Source organism: Puma concolor, chromosome E2, assembly GCF_028749965.1.
Source record: "Puma concolor isolate L17-30 chromosome E2, mPumCon1.1.hap2, whole genome shotgun sequence".
Taxonomy (NCBI): Eukaryota; Metazoa; Chordata; class Mammalia; order Carnivora; family Felidae; genus Puma; species Puma concolor.
This window is the reverse complement of record NC_141681.1, coordinates 26,924,471-26,947,903: the sequence shown is the minus strand read 5'-3', so window position 1 is coordinate 26,947,903 and position 23,433 is coordinate 26,924,471. Positions and strand designations below refer to the sequence as shown.

At 36.7% G+C, this 23,433-nt stretch overlaps 1 long non-coding RNA gene across 2 annotated transcripts in view; it reads left to right on the top strand.

The window, feature by feature from the left end:
• The window catches only part of LOC147573434 (uncharacterized), a 109,093-nt gene extending 85,969 nt beyond the window's left edge, over nt 1-23,124 (top strand). For both annotated transcript variants that reach the window (XR_015244520.1, XR_015244519.1), the window contains 2 exons: nt 15,905-15,969; nt 23,048-23,124. This is a non-coding gene — a long non-coding RNA (uncharacterized LOC147573434). The remainder of the gene's footprint in view (nt 1-15,904; nt 15,970-23,047) is intronic.
• Nucleotides 23,125-23,433: the final 309 nt, after the last annotated feature.

Here is a 23,433-nt window from a genome sequence, read left to right as displayed (position 1 = left end):
TAAAATTTATTCAATGCTATTTACATACAGTGAAATGTAGTTTAAAATGGAGGAGGGGAGATGATTTTGCTTTGAATTTCTGCCAGAAAAAAAATATGCCCCTCTGTGGATGGGGTTGTTAAAGAATTTGTCATTCTCCCTGTCTCTATAACTTGTTTCTCTGGTCATAACTGATTGCACTTGGAGGTCCAGTTGACCTATAAAATGATATAGAACAAAACTGTGACTCATGAGGAATATTCATGATGCTCTGAACCAACAATATTACTTATCTGGAAGTTTAAATATGAAAAATAGAGAGCACACAGGTGATAATAAGTAAGAAACCCCATGTGAGGCACCAAAAGAGAAGAGTGCTAAAGTATTAATTAATATTCTTATATTTAAGATAAACTCTCTTATCAAATTTTAAATACCACCTATGAAGCAAGGTAAAACAATGTGCAATAAAACAAGGTATACCTGCACCAATTTGTGGTAAAATTCATGAAGCTGAAAAATAAATAAAGACAATAAGAGTGAGACTATTAATAATTCAAAACTTCAAGGCTTGGGGTAAGTATGACCAACTTATAATTAGCCCTTGAATCTACTTGATTCCTGCAGAATTTCAATCAAATAAAATTAAAAGTCAGGAGGAAAGATTGCAATTTCAGAAGGAGGGCTTAGAATAAATGATTCAGTTAACATTATATCATTTTGTCTTTCTGAGAGTCAAACCTATTAATCATAAAATTATTTTAGGAATTCAGATAGGCCTTAAGAGAAAAAAGAAAAATAAGTGATCAGCAGCTATAATAACAGTAAATATTTTGCCATGAAATTTTGGTTTTAGTTTTGTTATACAGGGGTGTGTGTGTGTTGTGCCAGATGGTGGTATGAACTATATTTCTATTAAGTAACAGCTTGTATTAGTCAAGGTTCTCCAGAGAAAGAGAACCAGTTGGATTCTCTTTCTCTCTCCCTCACCCCTCTCTATATATCTCCAGAACGAATATATAATATAATACAATACAATATATATGATATAAATATATAACATATACATTTATATTATTATAATTTATAATTACATATTATAAATATATAATTTGTATATCTATGTAAATTATAATATATTGTATATATAATTTGTATATAATATAGTATATATCAATATCTCTGTCTATCTATCTATCTGTCTATATGATTACAGGAATTGGCTCATGCAGTTCTGGAGGCCTATAAGTCCCATGATCTGCCATCTGCAAGCTTGAAAACCAGGAAAGTTGGTGGTCTAATTCAATCTGAGTTTGAAAGCCTGATAATCAGGGAGGGGGAGGGGCTGGTGTTGCAAATTTTGATCTGAGTGTGAAAGCCTAAGAGCCAGGAGAGCTGATGTCTGAGATAGAAGGTAGATGGCTCAGCTCAGGCAGAAAGAAGATGAGTTCATCATTCCTCCATCTTTTTGTTTTGCTTGCTCAAGAGATGCCCATACTGGGGAGAGCCAGCTGCTTTACTCTCTTCACCAATTCAAATGCTAATCTCTCCCAGAACAACCCTCACAGGCACATCCAGAAATAATGTTTTACCATCTATTTGGGCATCCATCCCTAAGTTCTGTTAAGTTGACACACAAAATTAATCATCATGCAGCCAAAGACTCAAAAATAGATAGATTTATAAATCTTTCATATGATTAAAAATGTTGTAGTTGTGGTTAGTCTTATAATGTGGTATATATACAGGTATGGATATCAACTTGAATCAACTTGTCCAGGTTTGAAATATGGCTTCAGCATTTACTGGCTGGATGATGAAGAAAAATTCTCTTGAATTCTGTTTTCCCATTTATAAAACACAGCATCTAACTGACTGGGTTGTTGAAAATTTAAATGGAATAAATGGAAAGGAACATGTCAAGAAATTAGCACATAGTGAACTCAAAATAGTAGTAATATTAGGGCTCTCATAAGTGATTAAATTAGGTTATTCAGAGATACTTCTGATCAAGATGGAGTGACAAATAATGGATTTACCATCCCACCTGAGAAACAAAAACTGGACAAAAAATACAAAACTGGTTTTCGAGACACTGGGCATAAGGTGATGCAGGGCAGTGATCCTGGGGAGATGGGGAAAAATGAGATGAACTCTATGATTTCCTCTGAGAGTCTCTGGGCTCCAATGCTGGAGGGAAAACTCATATGGAGCCTAGAAGACTCCCTGAGTTGAGAAGATGGGGCTTTGTGTCTGGAGAGACACGGGCAACTAGTTTTCAGGAAAAAGCACCGAAGCTGCAAGAGCTTTGCTTACAGAGAGAAATCTAGGGATCTGTAGAGTATTTTTTGAGTATTTAGCTAAGTATTTATTGATCAGCATCTTGTGTGATCAGCATCTTGTGTTTCCCACAGCTGGGAAAAGAGCCACTTGAAAGGATTAAAGAGAACAGTACTCAGATCTTACACAGGGCCAGGAATAGTGCTTATTCCCACAAATTGGAGTGGAAGATTTCATAAATGATGGTTCAATGAGTTAGAATACTAAGAAGGGTCTTGCCTTAGTGTTGGGAAATAATTGTCATCAGACTAAACATGGCTCTGGTCCTATCTAATAAGGATTAAAGGTGGAACCTGAAAGGATCAAACTGTTTCCAAGTAACTGCATCCCCAAACAAAGCTCAAGAACATTTCTGGGGACACAAAAATACCCACACCTAAGAAGGTAAAATTCACAATGTCTGGCATCCAATAAAATACTGTGAGGCAGATAAAGAAGCAGGAAAATACAATCTATATTGAAAAAAATTAACCAATTGAAACTAACCCAGAACTAACAAATAATAGAATTAACCAAAAATGACATTAAAAAGTTCCAATAACTTTATTCCATACACTCATAAAGTTAAATAGAAATATGAAAAATTAAAAAAAAAACAAATAAACCTTCTAGAGATGAAAGCTACAGTGTCTCAAATGAAAATGAAAAAAAAACACACTTAATGAAATTAATGTAACATTAAGTAAACATTGCAGAAAAAATGATTAGTGAACTTGAAGATAAAACAATAGGAAATATCCAAAACAAAAGGCAACGAGAAAAAGAATCAGCTGTGGGACAACTTATGGCCTAAAATGCATGTAATTAGAGTCTGCAAGAAGAGGGACACAGAATGTATAGTTGAAGACATAATTGTTAAAAATTTTCCAAATTTGTTGAAAACTATAAACCCAAAATGCAGGAATCTCAAATAATGCCAAGCATAAAGAAAATGAAGAAAATTACACCAAGGCACATCATAAGCAAATCGCTTAAAACCACTAATAAAGAGAAATTCTTAAAGGAGGCAGAAGAAAAAGCCACAATACATACACTACAAGAGAAAGATAACAGTAGACTTTTTTTTTTTTAAATTTTTTAACGTTTATTTATTTTTGAGATAGAGACAGAGCATGAACAGGGGAGGGGCAGAGAGAGAGGGAGACACAGAATCTGAAATGGGCACCAGGCTCTGAGCTATCAGTACAGAGCCCTACGTGGGGCTCGAACTCACAGACGTGAGATCATGACCTGAGCCGAAGTCAGACGCCCAACCGACTGAGCCACCCAGGCATCCCAACAGTAGACTTTTCATTGGAGAATGTAATTGAGAAAATGGAGGCATATCATCTTTATATAATTAAACAAACAAAATAACTATGTCAACTTAGAGTTTATGCCTAGTAAAATGTATTTGAAAATGGAAGATAAAATAAGACTTTCAGAATTACAGAAGCTGAAATAACTAATTACCAGCAGACTTCTATTATAAAAATTGCTAAAGGATGTTCTTCAGGAAGAAAGAAAATCATATTAGATGGAAGCATGAATCTACACAAAGGAATGGAAAGCACTGGAGATGCTAACTACATTGATAAATGTACAAGATTATGTTCTTATTAAAAAAAAATTTTTTTTTTTTTAAATTTTTTTTTTCAACGTTTATTTATTTTTGGGACAGAGAGAGACAAAGCATGAATGGGGGAGGGGCAGAGAGAGAGGGAGACACAGAATCGGAAACAGGCTCCAGGCTCTGAGCCATCAGCCCAGAGCCTGACGCGGGGCTCGAACTCCCGGACCGCGAGATCGTGACCTGGCTGAAGTCGGACGCTTAACCGACTGCGCCACCCAGGCGCCCCCAAAAAAATTTTTTTTAACGTTTATTTATTTTTGAGACAGAGAGAAACAGAGAATGAACAGGGGAGGGGCAGAGAGAGAGGGAGACACAGAATCTGAAACAGGCTCCAGGCTCTGAGCTGTCAGCACGGAGCCCAACGCGGGGCTCAAACTCACGGACTGTGAGATCATGACCTGAGCCAAAGTCGGACGCTTAACCGACTAAGCCACCCAGGCGCCCCTATGTTCTTATTTTTAAAATTGATTTAGGAGGTTGTAGACTCTTAAAAATAAAACATTGTATTGTGGAATTTGTAACATGTAAGAATGAAATGTATGACAAATGCTGAGTAGAGATAAATGAAAATATGCTCTTGTGAGATATTAATTCTTCATATGGAGTGATAAAATACACCTTGAAGATCAACTGTGATAACTTAAAAATAAGATATATGTATATATATATATGTGTATATATGTATATATATATATATGTATATATATATATATGTGTGTGTGTGTGTGTGTGTGTGTGTGTGTGTGTGTGTGTGTATAGCCCCAAGGTAACTGCTAAAATAAAAAAACAAAAAACTAAATGACAGAGATGATCAGATTGAATAGAAAAGCATTATCCCACTATATGCTGCCTATAGGACACACAATTTACAAAGATGGAAATAGATTTAAAATAAATGAAAAAGGTATACAATGCTAACACTTAGCTAAAGAAAGTTAGACTGTATATTAATATCAGATAAAATAGGATTCAGAGCAAAGAATATTACAAGGGTAAATGAAGATCACTTCATAATGATAAAAAGGGCTCAATTTCATTAGGAGGACATAACAATCTATTTGTTCAAGCATCTAATAACAGAGCTTCAAAATATATGAGGTAAAAACTGGTGGAACTGCAAGGGGAACTAGACAAATTCACAATTATAGTTGGTTATTTTAGTATCTCTCTTCAGTAACTGAAAAGGAAAATTAAAAGGTCAATAAAACTATGGAAGGCTTACTGATTGTACTAATCAACCACCTTGATCTAAATGAAATTTAAATAATACTCCTATAAACAGATTTTTTTTTTGAGTCATGGAACATTTATCAGGTTAGACCATATTCTGTACCATAAAATGAATCCCAATAAACTTAAAAGGAATCAAAACATGACGTGTGTTCTCTGACCATGTCAGAATTGAATTACCAACGAATGACAAAAAGATACCTGGAAAACCCTTAAATACTTGGAAACTCGATTGCACATTTCTAAATTACCCATGGATTAGAGAAGAAATCAAAAGGAATGTTAGAAAGCATTTAAAAATTTTTTTATTTAATTTATTTTTAAATTTACATCCAAGTTAGCATGTAGTGCAACAATGATTTCAGGAGTAGATTCTTTAATGCCCCTTACCCATTTAGCCCATCCTCCCTCCCACAGCCCCTCCAGCAACCCTCTGTTTGTTCCCCATATTTAAGGGTCTCTTATGTTTTGTCCCCCTCCCTGTTTTTATATTATTTTTACTTTCCTTCCCTTATGTTCATCTGTTTTGTATCCTAAAGTCCTCATATGAATGAAGTCATATGATATTTGTCTTTCTCTGACTCATTTCACTTAGCATAATACCCTCTAGTTCCATCCATGTAGTTGCAAATGGCAAGATTTCATTCTTTTTGATTGCTGGGTAATACTCCCTTGTGTATATATACCACATCTTCTTTATCCACTCATCTATTGATGGACATTTGGCCTGTTTCCATACTTTGGCTATTGTCGATAGTGCTGCTATAAACATGGGGGTGCATGTGCCCCTTCGAAACAGCACACCTGTATCCTCTGGATAAATACCTAGTATTGCAATTGCTGGGTCATAGGGTAGTTCTCTTTTTAATTTTTTGAGGAACCTCCATACTGTTTTCCAGAGTGGATGCACCAATTTGCCTTCCCACTAGCAATGCAAAAGAGATCCTCTTTCTCCGCATCCTTGCCAACATCTGTTGTTGCCTGAGTTATTAATGTTTGCCATTCTTACAGGTATGAGGTGGTGTCTTATTGTGGTTTTGATTTGTATTTCCCTGATGAGTGCTGTTGAGCATGTTTTCATGTGTCGGTTGGCCATCTGGATGTCTTCTTTGGAGAAGTGTCTACTCATGTCTTTTGCCCATTTCTTCAATGAATTATTTGTTTTTTGGGTGTTGAGTTTGATAAGTTCTTTATAGATTTTGGATACTAACCCTTTATCTGATATGTCATTTACATATATCTTCTCCCATTCTGTCGGTTGCCTTGTAGTTTTGCTGATTGTTTCCTTCACTGTGCAGAATCTTTTTATTTTGATGAGGTCCCAATAGTTCATTTTTGCTTTTGTTTCCCTTACCTCTGGAGACATGTAGAATAAGAAGCTGCTGTGGCCAAGGTCAAAGAGGTTTTTGCCTGCTTTCTCCTTGAGGATTTTGGTGGCTTCCTGTCTTACATTGAGGTGTTTCATCCATTTTGAGTTTATTTTTGTGTATGGTGTAAGAAAGTGGTCCAGGTTCATTCTTCTGCATGTTGCTGTCCAGTTTTCCCAGCACCACTTGCGGAAGAGACTGTCTTGATTCCATTGGGTGTTCTTTCCTGCTTTGTCAAAGATTAGTTAGCCATATGTTTGTGGGTCCATTTCTGGGTTCTCTGTTCTGTTCCATTGATGTGAGTGTCTGTTTTTGTGCCAGTACCGTACTGTCTTGATGATTACAGCTTTGTAATACAGCTTGAAGTTTGGGATTGTGATGCCTCCTGCTTTGGTTTTCTTTTTCAAGACTGCTTTGGCTATTTGGGGTCTTTTCTGGTTCCATACATATTTTAGGATTGTTTGTTCTAGCTCTGTGAAGAATGCTTGTGTTATTTTGATAGGGATCGCATTGAATATGTAGATTGCTTTGGGTAGTATAGACATTTTGACAATATTGGTTCTTCCTATCCAGGAGCGTGGAATATTTTCTCATTTTTATTGTTTCTTCAATTTCTTTCATAAGTTTTCTATAGTTTTCAGTGTATAGATTTTTTACCTCTTTGGTTAGATTTATTCCTAGGTACTTTATGGTTTTTGGTGCAATTGTAAATGGGATCGATGCCTTGATTTCTCTTTCTGTTGCTTTATTCTTGGTGTATAGGAATGCAACTTGTTTCTGTGCATTAATTTTATATGCTGCCACTTTGCTGAATTCATGGATTAGTTATGGCAGTTTTTTGGTGGAATCTTTTGGGTTTTCCATATCGAGTATCACGTCATTTGCGAAGAGTGAAGGATTTGACCTCCTCCTGGCCAATTTGGATGCTTTTATCTCTTTGTGTTCTCTGACTGCTGAGGCTGTGACTTCCAATATTATGTTGAATAACAGTGATGAGAGTGGACATGCTTGTCTTGTCCCTGACCTTAGGGGGGAAAGCTCTCAGTTTTTCCCCATTGAGGATGATATTAGCATTGGGTCTTTGATATATGGCTTGTATGATCTCGAGGTATGATTCTTCTATCCCTACTTAAGAGTTTTTATCAAGAAAGGATGCTGTATTTTGTCAAATGCTTTCTCTGCATCTGTTGAGAGGATTATGTGGTTCTTGTCCTTTCTTTTATTGATGTGATGAATCATATTGATTGTTTTGCAGATATTGAACCAGCCCTGCATCCCAGGTATAAATCCCACTTGGTCGTGGTGAGTAATTTTTTAATGTATTGTTGGATCTGGTTGGCTAAAATCTTGCTGAGGATTTTTGCATCCATGTTCATCAGGGAAATTGGTCTGTAGTTCTCCTTTTTAGTGGGGTCTTTGTCTGGTTTTGGAATCAAGGTAATGCTGCTTTCATAGAAAGAGTTTGGAAGTTTTCCTTCAATTTCTATTTTTTGGATATTAGAAAGTATTTTGAGCTGAATGAAAAGGAAAATACAACACACAAACTTGTGACATGCGAACTAAGTGGTACCAATGAGGAAATATTCAGCACTGAGCACCCAGACTATGGCTTGTGTGTGTTGGTAGCAAAGAGAATTTTATAAGTCTACAATAAAGACAGTTATTGGCATAAAGATAGACAAATAGAACACTGTAACAGAATGAAGAGTCTGGAAATACGCCTGTACATATATACGTGTACGTGATCATATAACATTAATTGTAAGTGACTAGATTTTATGATATATATGTATTGTGAAGATATGAGACTAGAAATATAGGTAGGGGTCTTGCAGGGTTTTGAAAGTTCAAATATATTTTCCTGAATGCAATATAGTCATTGAAGGATATAGAGGGAGAGTAACAGGATAAGATTTTTTTTTTCTTTAGAAAGAGAGAAGAGATATGGAAGATGGATTATAGAATGGTGAAGTTTGATTCAGTTGGTATAGTTAGGAGGCCATGAGGTTGAGGAAAGGAGAAAGGTAGGTTTAAGATGTAATTAAGCGGATAGAACTGGAGTGCCTCGGTGACTCAGTCAGTTAAGTGTCTGACTTTGGCTCAGATCATGATCTTACAGTTCATGAGTTCGAGCCCTGCGATCGGCTCTGTGCTGACAGCTCAGAGCCTGGAGCCTGTTTTAGATTCTGTGTCTCCCTCTTTCCCTGCTCCTCCCCCTGCTCACTCATACTTTGCCTCTTTCTCTCTAAAAAATAAAACATTAAAAAAAAAAGAGGATGGAAGCAATGGTCATGTCTGGCTGATTTAATGGGTGAAGGACAGTGGAGTAAGAGGCATCAAGGCCAGCTCATAGATTTCTGTCTCGCACTTCTGAGCTGATATCAGTGCCATTTACTGGGATAGGGAATAGGAGAATGCAAAAGTTTTTGGGAGCTCTTAATGATTCTGGCTTGAATTTGTTGAGTTTCAGATTCTTTGGAGCCTCCTAAAGGGACTGCCCAGTACTCAGAAGGACAGGACTAGTTTAGTGGTAAGAATTTGGAAAGTGTTCAGCATTTGTATGTAAATTGAACCAATATACTTAAAGTATCACAGTAAGAATGTATAAAATAAAAAAAAGCATGGAGAATGTAAAATGTACATGTGGAAAGTGACATTATTTAAGGGATAAGCAGAGAATGAGAAATCACTGAATGAATCTAGAATTTATTCTTTGGAGTTGCCCAAGAGCATAAAATAAACTTGGATTTTGTGTGTGTGTGTGTGTGTGTGTGTGTGTGTGTGTGTGTGTGTGTGTGTGAGAGAGAGAGAGAGAGAGAGAGAGAGAGAGAGAGGGAGAGAGAGAGGGAGGGAGGGAGGGAGGGAGAGAAAGGGCGCGGCACAGGGAACTTGTCTTGAAGTTATGTTTCCATCAAAGCACATTGTTTTTATTCAGACTGTTATGTTTATGGGGGAGGGCTGTTGAAGATTAATGTTGTCACTCTTTCTTGACCACACTAAGACAGACTCATTAAGGAGACTAAGCAAGTAGTCAGAGATAAGAAGAGAGTGGACATTGGTTATCAAATGTTGGAGAGCAGGCAAGTGCGATAAGGACTGTAGTTTGTCAGGTTGCCAGCCAGAAACGGATTGAGCTCTCAAATGGGTTAATTTGAGGAGAACTTAATAAAGTGACTGTTTACCAAAGTGTGGGGGAAATTCCGTGTGACGGTGGCTTTCACTGGGGCGAGGGTAAGAGGGTGAGATCATGACTGCTCCTCAGCCCAATGGGGCAAGAAGAGGGAGCAGTTACCAGAACCTGGCACAAGAGAGCTCCAACCTTTGATTGAGAGACGTTTCAGGTTGAGGCTAGATGGGGATTACCCTGACACTATCGTGATTCTTCCCTCACTCTCTTGCATGTACTCTCCACTGGCCACGCCCAATCAGAAGCAAGAAAATCTGTGAAGTAGTCTGTACAGATCAGCCTCTGGTGTGGAGCAGATTGGGAGAGAGATGGGAGTGCACATCAAAGGGGCAAATGAAATACAGCACAGACTGAGAAATATCTATTGGAATTCATCACAAGAGGTCACTGGGGACTCTGGTGGAAGAGCTTTCAGGGCAACAGTGGGGTAGCATGTAGATTGTGGAGAATAAATCAGGGATGCAGCAGGAGTGAAGAGGAGGAGATGCTGTTAAGGGAGAGCTTGGGGAGTGACCGGAAATTAATTTTGGGTAATGTATGGCAGATATGAATTAAGATGGCAGACCCTTATTTATGATTATATGGTGAGAAATGCAAAGTGACTCACTCAAAATAGTGCCTCAGTTTCCCATGATCTCTCTCTCTAGTTTTCCTCGGTTGTGAATAGGATACAATCCAGGCCAGTATAATGAGGCATTCATTAGGACCAATCTGTAAGAGGATGTATGTACATGTAAGCTCTGTCTGCCCCAGAGTAGGGACTCTACTTTAAATGTCAATATAACCTCAATGCCTAGTTCACTGTTTGAAACATCAAAGGTGCTCAGTGAAAATTACTGAATACAAAAATGTTCAAATGTTCAAAACCTGTAGAAACATTCCAAAAGCATATAATCTGACATATGAACACGATTTGGTTATATTTAGGAAAGCTAAAAAAAGTCATTGATGACCCCATACGTCTTCAGTATATACTCTACATCTCATGTTTACCATCCTGTTTGCACCTTCAGTAAGTAGTTTCTTTAAATGAGCTTTAACCCCTCTTATTAGGACAGAGTTTGATTCTTGTTTGACAAGTCATCTTAACTTTGTAAATGTTGGAACATCTGTCATGTGAATTTAAGTTAATTGCTAATCTGTTTCTCTCCATGAGTTTCCTTCAGAAGGCTTTTTTGATGTTTTTTCCTCCAATTTAACTGGTTCCATTTCCAGTCTGATATTACAGTATCTGATGTCTAAGACTGAAAAGTAGTTCCTGTCTAACTGGCTATAAGGGGGTAGAAAGTGGCTTTTAGGTACTCTATGAGCATCTCGTTCTCTTGTTTAAGAAGTAGTTTGAAACCAACACCACAGAAATACAAACAATCAGAAGAGGATATTTCAAAAACCTATATGCCAACAGATTGGACAACTTGGAAGAAATGCATAAATTCCTAGAAACATAAAAACTACCAAAACTGAAACAGGAGGAAATAGAAAATTTGAACAGACTGAAAACCAGCAAAGAAATTGAGTCAGTAATCAATAAATTCCCAGCAAACAAAAGTGCAGGACCACATGGCTTCATCTTCTACCAAACATTTAAAGAATAGTTAATTCCTATTCTTCTTAAACTATTCCAAAATATAGAAGAGGAAGAAAAACTTCCAAATTCATTCCATGATGCCAGCATTACCCTGATACCAAAACCAGATAAAGACACCACTAAAAAAGAGAACTAAGGCCAATCTCCCTGATGAACACAGATGTAAAAATTCCCGATAAAATACTAGTAAACCATATCCAACAATACATTAAAAAATACTTCACCATGATCAAGTGGCATTTATTCCTGGGTTGCAAAGGTGGTTCAATATTGACAAATTGATCAATGTGATACATCACATCAATAAGAGAAAGGATAAGAACCATACAATCATTTCAGTAGATGCAGAAAAAGCATTTGACAAAGCACAACATCCATTCATGATAAAAACCCTCAGGAAATTAGGGTTAGAGGGAACATATCTCAACATAATAAAGGCCATCTATGGAAAGTCCACCGCTGACATCATTCTTAATGGGTAAAAACTAAGAGCTTTTCCCCTATGGTTAAGAACAAGACAAGGATGTCTACGCTCACCACTTGTACTCAGCATAGTACTGAAAGTCCTTGCCTTAGCAATCAGCCAACAAAAAGAAATAAAATGCATCTAAATCAGTAAGGAAGAAGTAAAACTTTAACTATATGGAGGTGACATGATAATATATATAGAAAACCCTAAAGACTCCCCCAAAAAACTGCTAGAACTGATACACAAATTCAGTAAAGTTGCAGGATACAAAATCAATGTATAGAAATCTGTTGTATTTCTTTACACCAATAATGAGGCAGCAGAAAGAGAAATCAAGGAATCGATCCTATTTACAGTTGCACCCAAAATAATAAAATATCTAGGAATAAACTGAACCGAAGAGGTGAAAGACCTGTACTCTGAAAACCATAAAACACTGGTGAAAGAAATTTGAGATGAAACAAGGAAATGGAAAAGTATTCCATGCTCATGGATTGGAAGAACAATTATCGTTAAAATGTCTATATTATCCAAAGCAATCTATACATTTAATGCAATCCCTATCAAAATACCAACAGTGTTTTTCACAGAACTAGAACAAACAATCCTAAAATTCATATGGAACCACAAAAGACCCCAAATAGCTAAAACAACCTTGAAAAAGAAAAGCAAAGCTTGAGGCATCACAACTCCAGACTTCAAATTATATTTCAAAACAGTAGTAAAACAGTATGGTACTGGCATAAAAATAGACACATAGATCAATGAAACAGAATAGAAAATCCATAAATGAACTCATATGGTCTGTTAATTTTTGACAAAGCAGGAAGAATAGCCAGTGGGAAAAAGAATATCTCTTCAACAAACTGTGTTTGGAAAACTGGACAGTAACATGCAGAAAGGAGCACTCATACACCATTGGTGGGAATGTCAACTGGTGTAGTCACTGTGGAAAACAGTATGGAGGTTCCTCAAAAAGTTAAAAATGGAACTATCTGAGGATCCAACAATCACACTACTTGGTATTTACTGAAAGAATACAAAAACACTAATTCAAAGGGATACATGAGCCTCTGTTTATAGCAGCATTATTTACAATGGCCAAGATGTGGAAGCAGCTCAAGTGTCCATTGAATGATGAGCGAATAAAGCAGATATGGTTTATATATACAATGCCATACTCAGCCATAAAAAAGAATGAAATCTTGCCATTTAAAATGACATGGGTGGAGCTAGAGTGTATTATGCTAAGCAAAATAAGTCAGAGAAAGACAAACACCATATGATTTCACTCATATGTGGAATTTAAGAAACAAAGCAAACAAGCAAAGGGGAAATAAAATAAGAGAGATAAAGCAAGAAACAGACTCTTAACTATAGAGAACAAATTGATGGTTACCAGAAGTGAGGGGGCATGGGGATGATGGGTTAAATAGGTGATGGGGATTAAGGAGTGCACTTGTCATGATGAGCACAGGATGATTTATGGAACTGCTGAATTACTATATTGTATACCTGAAGCTAATATAACACTGTATGATAACTAACTAGAATTAAAGTAAAAGCTTAAATTAAGAAAGAAGTATTTTGACATATTTAGGAGCTTTCAGTTATATTTTTTGAAAGAAAAGTATAAAGAGAATCTTGCTGCTTCTAACTCTTCAATTTTTTGATAATTTCCATTTCTCTCTTCTAAGTTACATTGTTTGAAAGCAAATTCTATTTCTTCTTCTTCTTTCATTCACAAAACGTAATGTTATGAAGTACCATAAAAGTAAACTAGCTTGAACAACAAAATATTAAAACATAATGAAACTGGGATATTCTAAGTTCTAGAACAAAAGGCAAAATCAATATCTCTATTAAGAAAACGAACCTGGCAAATTTCAGTCTGGCTGCTGGAGCCTTTTATCCAATAGGCAGAAGCATAACATATAAAAGATAATAAATCAAATTGAGCTTGCTGTTTCTCAGATTTTAATGGTTTGTGTTTAACTTTTAAGAGCAAACTCCAAATGGTTGTTTAAATTACTGTAGTAGAATTATTAGGCCTAGCTGTGAGGCAGAAGCAGAATTTTCTGCTTCTGAAATGTACATATTTCACACAGTGTGTACATGTGCATGCCAAGACACATCAAAATTTTACCTGTTTAGTAACAGCTTCATTTTTAACCTTCCAAACTACATCAGCTAAAATGATATAGATCTGCACATAAATATTGGAAGAGTTGAAGAAGCCAGCGTGATTCTTGCATTGCAGAGACTAGACACATGGATTTCTATGTTGTACATAGTCCTGTCTTTGTGGTTCTAAAACAAACCCAATTTATAGGATATGTTATAAATATTTTTGTTCCTCAAAATACTCATTTGACATTTTATTTTTATTAAAATATTAAAAATATCTAATTGGCTATTCAGATTATCTCATTTTAAACATTTATTTTGGTGCGTATAAAATGCTATTTAAGCAACTGGGTGTTTTTTCCTAATTATTTGCTAAAAATTCAACTTTTTGTAATTAAAAATAAATCTTTGAGCTCATCACAGCAGTTATTTTCCCATAAACTTTATTGAAAGTGATAGAAATAGAAAAAAATTTAACATGAGTTTTGCCTATTTCCTATGAAATAGCAAGTTTCCATTTCATTAAATTTGGAGAGCTTTTTTAAGGAAATAATATGATACCAAAAGAAAGGAAATAAAATTCTTAGAAAGATCTCAAAAGATTATTAATAGATGAGATTTGAATAAAACTGATCAAATACTGGAATGGATGCTTTCTTTCCTTTCTTTCTTTTTTTTTATTGCCTACATTGTCTGGAAACTGTTCAGCAGAACAAAGGGTTTTATGGATGAAAGACTGGTATGAAGAAACATGAATGTCAACTCAGGCTCTGAAAGACAGTCTGCTAATGAAATATTCTAAAAGTCATTTTCAAGGTGGTTGAAAGTTCTCACTGATGTGCACCAATGCCTTTGATAAAAAAAATTATATATATCAAATAATTACACAAGTGTTGGCTCTGGGGACAGAGAAAATAAGGTTAGCTCATATGCACCCAAATATGAGGGAGAGGTTTGTGTTTCATACTTTATTTCCATGGGTGAAAATTATCAGTCACCTGATAAAATTACTTAGGTAGTAAATTTCTTACTTCTTACCTGTGAAAAATGCCTTTTTCTGCTATCTAGGTTATGCTAACTAACTGTGATCTATGATTTACTACCTTAATGGTTACCTCTTTATGTGCCAAGTGTAGGAAGGAGATGATTATCTTTAAAAATTGAACTTTCCCAAAACATTCTTGAGTGAACTTTCCTGATAAATGCAAGAAGTAATGACTTTTCCCCAAAGGTCCACTGATCCACTCTATTAATATACATACCTGCCAATGACACCTACTTATCCTCTGTTCTACAGTATGCATTCTTTCCTAAGATATATGTATATACTCTCAGTAATAGTTTTGAAAGATATGTATATGTGCAATATATATGTATGTGCACATGTAGGTAAAATATACCTTTATATGGGTTTATAATTGGATGGAACTTTACATTTGGATGTCCTTGGAATCTGTCTGCATCAGTTTTCTGTGACTTTGATTTTAATCATGCAAGTATGATGAGGACTCTTTTTTCAGGAGTGTCTATCATGGTGCCCCATACCGAGAGGCCCTTAATTAGGGTAACAATGGTTCTACGACATAACCAGATTAATGGATGCATGGTTCATTAGGCTTTTTAAACACTTGAAACACTCCATATCAGATTGACTGTGGGATGTCTACTTTCTGCCCCTGTCACAATCCCAGATGACTTAGTGAATTTCAGTGGTTTGACAACAGTGTTAAGCTTTGTAGTCTGAGTCTGGGTTGGGCTTGGTTTAGAAAAAGCAGCTAATCCTGGTAGGTAGACTTTATCTCCATTCCATTTTATATTTTCATGAATGAAATTTTTGTACATGCGTGGTTGATGCAAACATAAAAAAGACATTTGCATGACATTTAATTGTCTTTGCCACTGGCTTGATCTTAGTCTCTCATAGTCATCTACCTTAGTATATGTTATGGCTAATTTGCAATGCACTTTTCCCTTACACTATTTTTTTCAACTTGAAATTTTTCAGCAGTCTAGATTCAACCACAATGCTATCTTCTTTTTGAAACTTCAACGGACTTTCTTCTAACAAAGGTAATCACTCTCTGCAAGTTCTTACAGTATTTTTTATGTATGTGTATGATGACAGTTTCATATTACATTGTTTTTTTTCAAGTATCTTTTCATGTCTTAACTAGTCAGAGAGATTCTAGAGGATAGGGGCTAGTACTTATTAAAAAAAATATCCAGGATTAAAAGTAGATAGTGAATATTAGTTTTCAAAAATTGTTCAAAGGTAAATAAGAGTATGCAAACAGGATCCTTATAGTGAATAAGGAAGCTTAAAAGAAAATGAAGTCCAAGATGTGGTAACATTCAGAGCTTAAAAAATGGAGTCGCCTGTGGAGAACTTGGAAGCCATGTGCACTGTTGGTAAAAATATAAAATGGCAAAGCTGTTCAGGAAAGCAGCATAGCAATTCTTCAGAAAAATTAAAAACATAATTACTGTATGATTCACCAATTCCCTTTGTATGTATATACCTAACTGTTGAAAGCAGGGTCTCGAAGAGGTATTCGCACAATGATGTTCATAAGAACATTATTCATAATCACCAAAAGTTGGGAGCAAACTAAGTGCTCACTGACAGATGACTGGATAAACAAAATGTGGTATATGCATACAATGGAATGTTATTCAGCCTTAAAAAGGAAGGAAAATCTGATGCATGCTACAACATGGATGAACCTCGAGGACATAATGTTAAGACACAAAAAGACAAATGCTTTATGGATTCCACTGATATGAGATACTTGGAATAGTTAGAGTCATACAGATGGAAATAGAAGGCTGGTTGACAGGGTCTCAGAGGGAGGGGAAAAGAATTGTGTAATATGGTATAGTGTTTTAGTTTTGTAAGGTGAAAAGAATTTTGGATGTTGATTGTATAACAGTGTGAATGCACTTAACACTGCTGAAGTATACACTTAAAAATAGTTAAGATGGTAAATTTTGTGTTATGTATCTTTTACCACAATTTAAAATAATTGAAAAAAAATGAAGTCATCGTCATTTTACACATCACAATTATGTCAGACTAATCCATCATAAAGGTATTTTAATATCTCTATTTGGGGGCAGCTAGTCTACATAAAGATCATCTGATTGTTTCATAGATACCAGTATGTAAAAGACAATTTACTGTTTCATAATTTTAATACCAACCCATCAAGATGTATTTGTTGTATACTCATAATGTTTGATATCCTTTGATGGTTGGGAGAGAGGATAAAAATGGACAGCAAGAAGCTGACTACCAGCCTACATTCGGAGGATTTTTATATAGTGAAGTCATTGCTCATAATACCTTAAGGGAATTGACACAGCTGCTTCGTAAAGTCATACATTCTGTAGTTGTTCTAGGATGAATCCTAGCTGAAAATTAATCCGAGAAAGTTAGAGCCCTGATACCAGTAAAAAAGGAGAGTGAGTTACCCAGCAACATATATACTTGGTCAGTTGGATCTACTATAATGGTCCTTAAATGCCCACCTAGGAGTTGCTTTAGCAATATATTTTTTCCAGAGGAAAAAAGGCCAAGCTGGAAAATCTGAGTCTTTTTGTCTATTTTTTAGCAGTAATGTAAGTCTTTTTAATTGTATCTGTGCAATTTTGCTTTGCTGCCTCTGAAGCTGTTGAGGATGGCCCTTGGTTTATTTCTGGGAAGGACAAATAGAATGGCAACTACCAATGGTTCAGAAGGAGTTCAACTTAGTCTAGAAATTTCAGAGACTAATTGGGGATTGAGACAACTATCAAGAATAAGGGTGTGGGCTTAAATAGAGAACCAAGATTGGCAAATTTAAGGGGAATTTTGGGGTTAGAAGAGATAGGTAATACTAGAAATAACTAGTAGATAACACTCACGGACCACAGACTACATCCAAGGAATTCTTTACTTGTGTTAACTCCATGAATCTTTTCAACAGCCTTATGTGATAGGTACTTATATTATTTTCCAATGTCTAACCTTGTAATGTCCTAAGAGGAAACCCAAAGACAGGGTTTTGGGTTCAATCTCAGGGAAATGATCCCAGGTTTTCTATTTTCTTTGAGGGAATGGGGAAGGTAGACAGGAAGGGAGGAAAACCAAATAAAATTCTATTAATTAGTGGTGTCTGCTGTGGTCAACCGGAGCTCAAATACCACTGGAGGTCCTCTATAGAACATGCCTCAGAATTGTTCCACTGAAGGCTGGGGAAGCCAGGGATTTAATCCTCCAACGTCTACCGCTCATTGATTGAGAGCTGCTTCTGGGGCATTAATTCCTACACACTGTCGTATTACCATATTCTAAAAACAGACCCAGGAAGCAGTCCTTGGTATATAAGGAGCTGCAGATGGTCTCAGAGCCATGACAGCATCTGCTGCACTTAGTTTGCATATGAGGAACATAGGACACAATTCTAAAATCATGTAATTTGGATTTATTCTAGAACTATAGACTGTTGACTGAAGCTAGGATTCTACATTTTTCCCATTTACATGGGTAACCCCAGAACAGCTAAAGTTGATGAAACAGACTGAAAGAAAAAGATGCCTTACACATGGAATCCATAGGCAACACTGAGAGCCAGTTCATTTGTTCATTCATTCAATTGTTTGTTCTTTCATTCAGAAATTTATCAAGTGCCAGATTTGAGTCCAGTACTATTTGCACTGGGGATGGCGTGGGGTGAGGAGATAGAAGGAGGGGATATAAAGAGAGGTAGATGAGCTATAAGGAGGACAATTGTGACAAGATTTCTACTCTCATGTATCTGCCATGTGATTGGAAAGAGAGACAAAATAAATAAAAAATATAATTTCAAATGACAGTGAATACGTTGAATGAAATGGAATTACCATTGTGACTAATTACAGTAAAAGTAGTTCTTGGACTTGCTAAAGAAAAAGGGCACCTTCACTTCTTACCAGTCAGATTCCTGGAATTGGTCTGATATTGAGGACTGTGTAGTTAGCAAGTGGATGGCAGCACACCAAAGAAGAGGTGGATAAAGAAATGTAAACAGGGGTGTGGCTCAGTCAGTTAAGCATCTGATTTCAGCCCAAGTCATGATTTCGTGCTCTGTGAGTTCGAGCCCCGTGTCAGACTCTGTGCTGACAGCCCTGAACCTGGAGCCTGCTTCAGATTTTGTGTCTCCCTCTCTCTCTGCCCTTCCCTGCTTGTGCTCTGACTCTATCTCTCAAAAATAAGTAAATGTTAAAAAAATCAAAAAACAACTATATAAAAAAAGAGAAATTGTAAACATGTTGCCAGCAGGGCTTGGTGTGTAGATATTCTGACTAGAATGGTGAATTGTGATGTTTTGCAAGAAAAAACTAGTTTCTTATATTATGCTATATTATGCTTTGCATAAAGATTAAAAGTGTATCATCGCATGTTCTGTATCATTCACTTTAGTGAGTGTGTGCTCAAATATATGGTAACTTTGGAGCAGGCATTAAGAAGTTCTTTAGGGCATGCTCCTTTCTGTGGAATGTTGTTCAAGTTACATGCTGTAGGTCATATTTGGAAACCGGTTTGTTGTGGGATGCCTATAATCAAAGTCTCCTCCTGCATTCTTGCATTCCTTTAGATGTATTTTTATCCTCATATTTACTGAGTGTCCCTTATACAGCAGGTACTGCACTGGGCACTGAGGTCATCAGGAGAAGCCTGGTAACTGGAACTCATAGTTCAGAGATGGGAGGAGCCAACAGGGAAACAAGAAAGTAATGAACAAAGGCACCACAGCTAGTTATAAGAATTATGATGGAAATGAAATGGGGGCTGTGAAGGAGAAATAAGCATGTATGGGAGAAGGGAGACACAACATGGGGTGGTCAGGAAATGCATCACTGGTAAGGGGACTTTGATGGTGGGGCCTCAAAGACCAGGGACCCATCATGCTGGAAAGCGAGGAGCAGATTGTTCAGAGCATGAGCATAGAAGATAGGTAATACCAAGTTCTCGAGTCTGGGAAAGGGCTTGGTTTATCGTAGGGTGTTTTTTTTTTTTTTGTCAAGTTAGCTAACATACAGTGTAGTCTTGGCTTCAGGAGTAGATTCCTGTGATTCATCGCTTGCATACAACACCCTTAGTTGTTTTTTTTTTTTTTTTCACTATATGAAATTTATTGTCAAATTGGTTTCCATACAACACCCAGTGCTCATCCCAAAAGGTGCCCTCCTCAATACCCATCACCCACCCTCCCCTACCTCCCACCCCCCCATCAACCCTCAATTTGTTCTCAGTTTTTAAGAGTTTCTTATGCTTTGGCTCTCGCCCACTCTAACCTCTTTTTTTTTTTCCTTCCCCTCCCCCATGGGTTTCTGTTAAGTTTCTCAGGATCCACATAAGAGTGAAACCATACGGTATCTGTCTTTCTCTGTATGGCTTATTTCACTTAGCATCACACTCTCCAGTTCCATCCACATTGCTACAAAGGGCCATATTTCATTCTTTCTCATTGCCACGTAGTACTCCATTGTGTATATAAACCACAATTTTTTTATCCATTCATCAGTAGATGGGCATTTAGGCTCTTTCCATAATTTGGCTATTGTTGAGAGTGCTGCTATAAACATTGGGGTCCAAGTGCCCCTATGCATCAGTACTCCTGAATCCCTTGGGTAAATTCCTAGCAGTGCTATTGCTGCAACATAGGGTAGATCTATTTTTAATAAATCATGAGTAAAGGTGAGGAGTGTCAGGAGAAATGGAAAAGATGGGCAGGAGACAGACCAGGCAGGGCCTTTGAGGCTCCACTTCTGCTCATTTGGCCAGTTTGATATTTATGTGAGACAGTAAATTTAATTTTCCTTTTTTATCCCCTTCCTTAATGCAAAACAAACAAACAACAAGACTGTGTTTTTTTTTTAAGTTTTTATTTAAATTCCAGTTAGTAAACACAGTGTGATAGTAGTTTCAGATGTACAAAATAGTGACTGAACACTTAAAACACCTGGTGCTCATCACAAGAGCACCACTTACTCGCCATCACCTGTCTCATCCATATCCCCACCCACCTTCCCTTTGGTAATCATCAGTTCTCTATAGTTAAGAGTCTGTGTCTTGGTTTACTCTCTTTTCTTCCCCTATGATTGTTTTTATTTCTTAAATTCCACATATTAGTGAAATCATATAATCTGACTTACTTCAATTACCATAATACTCTCTAGCTCCCTCCATTTGTTGCAAATGGCAAGATTTAATTCCTTTTTTATGGCTCAGTAATATTCCACACCTTCTTTATCCATTCATCAGTCGATGGGCATTTGGGCTGTTTCCATAATTTGGCTATTGTTGAGAGTGTTGCTATAAACATTGGGGTACATGTATCCCTTTGAATTAGTATTTTTGTATTCGCTGGGAAGACTGTCTTTCTAAAACTAGAAGGGAGGGGCGCCTGGGTGGCGCAGTCGGTTGAGCGTCCGACTTCAGCCAGGTCACACGATCTTGCGGTCCGTGAGTTCGAGCCCCGCATCAGGCTCTGGGCTGATGGCTCAGAGCCTGGAGCCTGTTTCCGATTCTCTGTCTCCCTCTCTCTCTGCCCCTCCCCCATTCATGCTCTGTCTCTCCCTGTCCCAAAAATAAAAATAAACGTTGAAAAAAAAAAAACTAGAAGGGAGAGTATCACATCCTTGGAACTATGTGCTCACGTGTCTCCTCTCATGCACACGAACCATGTCAGCACACCATCTCTAGCTTCTAATTCAATGCCCGGCCGATAGTAGGCATTTAATACATATACACACATGATTTGTAATTGCTGGGAAGTATTTTATATTTCTTGTTTTGTAAAGCATGCTGGGAACTGTGGTATTAGTACATACGATTAAAATGATTTTTAAGATGAGAGACCTTTAAGACAATATCCATTCTTTGAGTGACCACTGAACAAGTAGAAGTCATAGAGACTCCTGGGGCTAAAGATCGTTGGTACATTTTGATGACTTATTGAACATTTAAAAATCATTATTACTCTGGCTATTAGCTAGTCCTTATCTCAGTTATAATCTTGGTGAAGATGTATATATATATTTTAATTTGAGGGGAAACAGCAGAGGGAGAGGGAAAGAAAGAATCTCAAGCAGGCTCCACACCCAGCATGGAGCCTGATACGGGGTTCAATCTCATGACCATGAGATCATGACTTGCTCTGAAATCAAGAGTCGGATGCTTAACCGACTGAGCCACCCGGGCACCCCTGGTGAAGATGTTTTTATTTACTCATTCATCCAAAGTACATGTAGAGCATCTACTGCGTGGTAGGCATTTATGTTGGATGCTGAGGAGACAGAGACTATATGGTCACCATTCTTACTGCTTCAGGAGTAAACTTAATATAAAAAAGGTAACGTAATACAACATTAGTCACACAGTCATAGGATCTCTAGAATGTGCAGTGCTGTCATGTATAGTGGTGCAGTCAGGGTCTTATCCTTTCTGAGCTCATAGTCTGGTAGGGAATGTGTGCAAAGTAACTGTCCTGCAAATCACAGCATGCTGACATTTATCATCAACAACTGTTGAATAATGTCAAATGATAGGCTTGATTGTACATGTAAATGACAGAAATATACATAGCAGATGCTTGAGAGTGCACTAATCTGCAGAGATTCTCAAGAAGTAATGAGGTATAACATGGAGGGTTTCTGTTTTTCAATCTATTTCCATAAAAATTCTTTTCACAAAATATTGAGAGAATTCTGATTTTTTAAAAATGAGCATAACTTTGACCTCACAAATATGGTCCTAGGAATGTCTTCCATGGATATAAATGTATGTGTAAAGAGCTAGATGCAAAGGTTTATTTTTAATTTTTTAAACAATTGTTGTTATACTAACAAGTCAAACACACTCCCTCTTTTGTCTTTCATAAACTGAATTTGAAAGGCTCGTCACTCAGATTTCCACATGGCTAGCGCCATATACCCCATTCAGATCCTTGATTGTAGGTCACCTGCTAGAGAGCAGCCACTGCTTCTTGCTACTCTCTATCTTCTTATTTTTATTATGATTATGATTATAATTATCTTTATTATGATTATGATAGTTTTATTGCAGGACTTAAACACCAACTGCCATATTTATTTGTGTGCGTTGTTTTTCTTGTTTATCTTTCAGTCCCCACAGTGTAAACTCTATGAGAACAGAGGCCTTGCATTTCCAGTCTGGGACGAGGTAACTATTGAGCAATGAACACATAGTCCATAAATATTTGTTGAATGAATAAATAACACAAGCAAAACAAACAAAATGTTCACCAGTAGGTTATTGACCAAATGCATTGGATAACAATATAATGAAATTCTGTGCAGCCTTTAAAATGGCATTTTTATAAATATATATGGTTTTCTTTTTTTTTAATGCGATAGGTTGTTCATAATAGTAAAAAAAGGTATAGTTTGCAAAGAAGCCTTTTCACTGTTCAGTATAATTCTCTTTCTCTCTCTCCCCATATGCATACATATTTGTGTGTTTTTGTGTGTGTATGAAAAAAACAAAAATGT